Below are 7,408 nucleotides of genomic sequence, written 5' to 3' on the forward strand. Positions count from 1 at the left end.
AAAATGCACTTTATTTAAACAGAGATAGTTAACATCAGTGGCTGGTTAGCAGTTGAATAATTACATTAAATATATTCACCTCAGTGAAGACTGAAAACAAAGAGATAGTAAGTAATTTTTTTTACAAGTACCCTGCTATCATACCAGCTGATCAGGTTTAATAGAAACCAGTATTTCCACTAATTTTGCAAGAAAGATATGTTGGAGATAATTTCGTCTTCTAGAGCAACTGTAAATAATCTTCTCAGAAGTGAGTTTACAATGACACCATATAGCATAACCATCAGCGATCAACTTGGAAATGTAATTTTTAGAACTGTACTATTTGCAAATTAAAGGATTAATATTAACTTCAGTCAATAGGGAAAATAAACTTGATGAGTAGAATACATTAATATCATATCAGGTTTGTAGATAACATATACGTTTCATGTTATATCCCAAGGTGTCTGGGTGTTGCACTTTCTTTCTCAAGAGAACCTCAAAGGAAATCTATTCATTCTAATTGTATCATTTTAATATTCATCTTGTAAACAATGCAACAATTTTGCATGAAGCTAAAAAAATTCAGGTCACTTTTTAAAATAAATCTTCAAGGAACTGGGGAATTAGAAAATCTAGTTTATTTTTTAATTGATAACAAAGAACATCAGAGGACCACAGGCATCATGACATCATGGTTTTCTTTTTATCATTAAATACAATTATGTAAACGGGAAGACTCTGCAGTTATTCCCCAAAGTAATATACAAACTCTAAAATGCAGGGTGTTCACATAGCATAAATATAAACAAAATGAAAATTAAAAGCTATGAATTTTTTAAAGTTTGGCCTGTTGTGTAGATGTCAGTTACGTTATTTTGATAATTAACAAGCAAAAATAGGGCCAGAAAAACATAAGAATTTCAATAGTCCAAAACATGATGACAACCAGCAGAATTCAAACTTTTTTTTCAGATACAAGAATAATGGCCCAATACATTTTTTTTTTTTTTTTTTTTTTTTTGAGTTGGAGTCTCGCTTCGTCTCCCAGGTTGGAGTGCAGTGGTGCGACCTCAGCTCACTGCAAGCTCCGCCTCCCGGGTTCACTCCATTCTCCCGTCTCAGCCTCCCAAGTAGCTGGGACTATAGGCACCTGCCACCACGCCCGGATAATTTTTTGTTTTTGCATTTTTAGTAGAGATGGGGTTTCACCGTGTTAGCCAGGATGGTCTCGATCTCCTCACCTCGTGATCCGCCCACCTCGGCCTCCCAAAGTGCTGGGATTACAGGCATGAGCCACCGTGCCCAGCCGGCCCAATATAGTATTAAAAGAAATGTAACCATCCCTTCCTGTAGGTGCTTTACAATTTCTTAATTATCGTCATAATTTCCACTGATTATCTTATGCTTCATTATTAGGATATAAAAACACAAAATAATGGAGGACTTGCCAACTAATAGTGTCTCCAAATGTATCTGTTTTTAAAGGTGAAGGGTATACAACTACAAGACATGACAGATATTTTAGGCAAGCTTGTTTCTATTCAGGGATAATAAAATACTGGCTGGGCGTGGTGGCTCACGCCTGTAATCCCAGCACTTTGGGAGGTCGAGATAGGCGGATCACAAGGTCAGAAGATCGAGACCATCCTGGCTAACACGGTGAAACCTCGTCTCTACCAAAAATACAAAAAAATTAGCCGGGCGTGGTGGCAAGTGCCTGTAGTCGCAGCTACTCGGGAGGCTGAGATAGGAGAATGGCATGAACCCGGGAGGCAGAGCTTGCAGTGAGCCGAGGTCACACCACTGCACTCCAGCCTGGGCGACGGAGCAAGACTCTGTCTCAAAAAAAAAAAAATAATAATAATAATAATTATATATATATATGAAAAAGATTTTGTCTCTGGAAAATGAGAATAAAGGGTTTTTTTGTTGTTTCTATAGATATTCTGCTTATGTAGAAAGTAATTTTTTTTTTTTTTGACAGGGTCTCGCTCTGCCACCCAGGTTGGAGTGCAGTGGCATGATCTCGGCTCACTGCAACCTCTGCCTCCGGGGTTCCAGCAATTCTCCTGCCTCAGCCCCCCGAGTTGCTGGGATTACAGGCACGCACAACCACGCCCAGCTAATTTTTTGTATTTTTAGTAGCAACAGAGTTTCACCGGGTTAGCCAGCATAGTCTTGATCTCCTGACCTCATAATCTGCCCACCTCGGCCTCCCAAAGTGCTGGGATTACAGGCGTGAGCCACCACGCCCAGCCTAGAGAGTAATTATTTTCTCAAAATACCTAACACATAAGCAGAAGGAAATATTAGAACACAGTTAATTTATAATTCCTCAAATCCCTATCCTTTAAGTTAGTCTTCAAAGGCTCTGCAAAACACAGAAACTCAGTGTATTACAAAGAATTAGACTGATTCAAAAAGGAACATCACAAATATTTATAATCTGTTTAGGAAGAGCTATAAGAGAATAGAATTTCCTTGCTAAGAGGTACCAAATGTTCTCTATTGAAGTGAGAAGTACACATGTTATTAAATAATGTCAGCCATAAATAGATACTTCTTATTCTCCTTATGCACTGAGTTTTGATCCTGATAAATAACTTGTCAACACTTTATATAAAGCAACTGATGTTTTATCATTTTTAAATTTTTAAGAGACCAAATATACAAAATGCCATATAAATTGTTACTTGTACAATTATTAAAGCCCAACTGGTAACTAGGAAGAAAAAAATGATTTTACTAAGGGCTTAATGAACAGAAAAGTAGTGCATTTTCTAGAAAATATAATCTCAAGTATCCCAATATTACGTATTTCCTTACAATATTTTATGTGTATAACAACTGACTTTTAAAACCTGACTTGTATGGAAAAATAAAGCACTGCTCTTCTTCCTATTAGGTCAAAAATGTTGGGAATTGAAGACTTTCAGTTTGTTTTAAATTAGAAGAGGCTTTGTGACACCAAAATGGAAAAATAAAAAACTTTTAATTAAATATCTAGAAAAGGAGATATTTTACTCAGAAAAAAATCTATCTTTACAGTAAATTATATTCATAGACAGACTTCTGTTTTTGCCCCTGACAATTTAACTACTGTGGGAATTGCCTTTCCTTCATAAACAATTAGAAATCCATCCAAAAATATACTTTAAAACTGCTTCAGACAGAGGAGAACTATAGTCCCTGATCAAATGAGGCATACCCTATAATTACTCCTGCTTCCAGCCTAGAGATAGTTTCTAGTGCACAGAGCAAAGTGAGAGAATCCAAGCAAAATTTGGCACTGCCACTGAGCTCAGGAGATAGATGCTAGAGTTTGGGAAGGATTAGGCATTTAGAATTTGCAGGCTAGATTACTAGAGATCTGCAGAGCCACCTCCTGGAATCTTTACCTGAGTACAGATCTATCCAGAAGGTCACAAAAAGAACCACTGAAAACCAGTAACCAGAACAATTACTGGAGCTTACATACAGTTAGGAATAGTTTACTTTCTCACCAGAGTGGAGAGACCTTGTAATACATAGGGCAGTAGGTAGAGTTCGCTGAAGTATCACACCTTAGTATTGGGACTAAAATAGCTTTAGAGTAAAAGTTGCTATGAACCAGCCACAAAAAAAACGTAACATCAAGACTCAAAAGGATCAAGCTGATTCAAACAACTAAATTTCATGCGAAAAAAATAAAGTCCAGCACTTTTTCAAGTACCTTTTAGCACTCAATAACTTAAAATTCACAATGACCAGCATTCCATCAAAAATTACCTGGCATGTAAAAAAGCAAAAATGTAACTCATATAGAAGAAAAATCAATCAATAGGAACAGAGGCAGAAACGACAGAGATGATTAACTAGTATACATGGGCCAAAAAGACCCAAATGAAACTTCTAGACTTAAAAAACATAATACCAGAAGTGAAAATATACCAGATGGGATTAATAGCTGATTAGACATTGTGGAAGAAACTATCAAAAAGAGAAGACATAGGAATAGAAACAGCCAAAATGAGGCAGAAAGAGAAAAAAATGACTGATAATCAGTGATCTGTGGGGCAATGTAAAGCAACCTAACATACACATAGTGTTCCAGAAGAAAAAAGTGAGGGACAAAAAAATTGTAGAATAATGGCCAAAATTTTTCCAAATTTGTTGAAAAATATAACTCCCAGATTTAAAGAGCTCAATGAACCTCTGCTAGAATAATCACACACACACAAAAGCTTAATGCAGCACGTGATAATCACATTAACTGAAGTCAGCAATAAAGAGAAAATCTTAAAACCAGCCAGAGAAAAAAACGTGCATTATGTACAAAGGAACAAAAAATAAGAATCATCAGACTTCTTATAAGAGGCCATGCAAACCAGGAGACAATGCAACAAAAACTTTAGAGTGCTGGAAGAAAAAACCTAATTATCTAAAATTCAACATCAAGTGAAAACATCATTCAAAATTTAAGTAAAAATAATATTTTCTCAGACAAAAGTTGAGAGATTTTATCACCAGCAGATCTGAATTATAAGTGTTAAAGTTCTCCAGAAGAAAGAAAATAATAGCAGATAAAGATTTGGATCTACATGAAGCAATAAAGAGTAATAAAAATGGCATATATTGGGGTAAATATAGGACATTTGTTGTCATTTTTAAATTTCCTTAAATTGGCTATTTTAGCATAAATAATAGCACTGTATTAGAGTTTAGATCATATGCAGAAGTAAAACGCATTGTAACAATAGTACAAAAGACAGGAGGGGAAACAGGAGTATGCTATGAAGATTTTTACACATGAAGTACTGTAATGTTATTTGAAAGTAGACTGTGATAAGTTAAAATTACATATTATAAATTCTAGAGTAACCACAAAAGAAAAAAATAAAAGGAAAGAAAGGAAAAAAAGAATAGGTAATAAGCTAATAGAGATAAAAATGGAGTCATAAAAAATATCCAAAAAGAAGACAATAAAAGGTGAGAGAGAATAATGAACAGGTGGGACAAATAGAAAACAAAAAACAAGATAGTGTTCTATCCAATTGTATAAATATAAATATATTAATAAATGGCCTAGGCACTCTAATTAAAGAGCAGTGATTATGAAATTAGATTAAAATGCAAGACCCAAAGATATGCTGTCTACAAGAAACCCACTTTAAATATAAAAATACAAATAGCTTGAAAAGTGAAAGGACGGAAACCTTAATTAGAATAAAGCTGAAATGTCTATCTTAACATCAGATAATGCAGACTTCAAAACAAGGTATAAACATGGGATAAAGATGGATATTTCATAAGTAAAGGGGATCAAGTCTAAAGAAAAAAATAATAATCCTAAATGTATTTGCAACTAAAACAGAAATTCAAAATACATGAAGCAAAGACTGACAGTACTAAAAGAAGAAATAGAAAAATCCACAATTTTAGTTGGAGACCTCAGCATTCCCCTCTCTGTGAATGATAGAGCGAGTAAACAGGAAATTACAGTAAGAATGCAGAAGACTTGAACCACATTCTCAGCCAACTTGACCTAATTGACACTAATGGCACACTCTACTCAATAACAAACTAAACATTTTTTTCAAGTGTACTTGGAATATTTGTCAAAATAAATCATATACTATGCTATTAAAGACTCTTAGTATAGGCCAGGCATGGTGGTTCACCCCTATAGTCCCAGCCCTTTGGGAGGCCAAGGTAGGCAGATCACTTGAAGTCAGGAGTTCCAGACCAGCCTGGCCAATAGGGTGAAACTCCATCTCTACTGAAAATACAAAAATTGGCCGGGCATGGTAGCGAGAGCCTGTGATCCCAGCTACTCCGGAGGCTGAGACAGGAGAATTGCTTGAGCCCAGGAGGCAGAGGTTGCAATGAGCTGAGATCACACCACTGCACTCCAGCCTGGGCAGCAGAACAAGACTTCGTCTAAAAACAGAATAAAAAAGAACTGTGAACTAAACCTCTATTCTGTATTAAAACAAAACAAAAAAATAAAAAACAAAAGACAAAAAAAAACCTCTTAGTAAATGTAATAGGATTAATCTTACAAAACATGGTCTGTAACAAAAATGAATTTAAACTAGAGATCAATTACAAATAAAAAATCTGGAATTCCAACTAATTGAAAATTAACACACTTCTAAATAACAAATGGGTCAAAGAAGAAATCACAAAGAAAGTTAAAAAATATTTTGAACTGAATGAAAATAAAAATATAACATATCAAAAGTTGTGGATGAAGCTAAAGCAGTTTAAAAGCAAAATGATACCATTAAATGCCAATATGATGGGCAGCTCTCAATTCAATAATCTAAGCTTCTTTCTTCAGCAAAAAAGCAGTAGAAAGGAATGGAAATCAAACCAAAATGAAGCTGAGGGAAGGAAATGATGAGATCAGAGCAGAAATCAGTGAAACAGAAAACAGAATAATAATAGACATTGATGAAACCAAAAGTTAATCCTTTGAAAAGAGCAATAAAATTGATATACTTCTAACCAGATTGATCAAGAAAAGATGAGAAAAGACTAAAAATAAAAAAGGAATATTATAACCAATTTTTAGCAATAAATTCATCAACTTAAATGAAATGATAAATTTCTTTAAAGATACAAACTACCAAAGCCCCTCAGGAAAATACAGAAAACCTGAATAGCGTGATATCAGTAACAAAAGAATTGTTTTAGATAACACCCTTTCCACAAAGAACATTCCAGGGCTAGAGGGCTTCACTGGTAAATTCTTCCAAACATTTAAGGAAGAAATAACACTAATTCTATACAAATTATTTCATAAAATAGAAAAGAAGGAAACACATTCCAAATCATCTTGTGAGGCCAACATCACTTGGACTCCAAAACTAGAAAAAGATAAAAAAAACTACAAACCATGTTTTTTCAACAAATGGAATCCAGCAATATAAAAAGAGTAATACATAACGACTAAGCAGGCTGATTTAATATTCAAATCAACCAATAAAATTAATCCAATTAACAGGCAGAAAAATCATACTATATCATCTCATAGATAACAAAGTATTTGATAAAATTTAATATTCATTCATGATTTTAAAAAACCCTCAGAAAACTAGAAGCATAAGGGAACTTTCTCAAGTGGATAAAGAGCATCTATTAAAAAAAATCAACAGTAAGCATAATACTTAATGATAAGATACTAAATGTTTTCCTCAAAAAATCAAGAACTAAGTGGCGGTGTTCACTTTCATTATTTCTATGTGGCATTTTACTGGGGATCCTAGATAACGCAATAGGCATATTGACTGAAAAAGAAGTAAAGCTGCATTTACGCATAGATGACATGATAGTATGTGTCAAAAATCTAGGAAATCTATATAAAAGCTACTAGAACTAAGGTGTGAGTTTAGCAAGTTTGCAGGATACAAAGTCAATATAGATCTATTGTCTTCCTATG

The sequence above is a fragment of the Pongo pygmaeus genome, chromosome 16 (genome assembly GCF_028885625.2).
Source record: "Pongo pygmaeus isolate AG05252 chromosome 16, NHGRI_mPonPyg2-v2.0_pri, whole genome shotgun sequence".
NCBI classification, from domain to species: domain Eukaryota; kingdom Metazoa; phylum Chordata; class Mammalia; order Primates; family Hominidae; genus Pongo; species Pongo pygmaeus.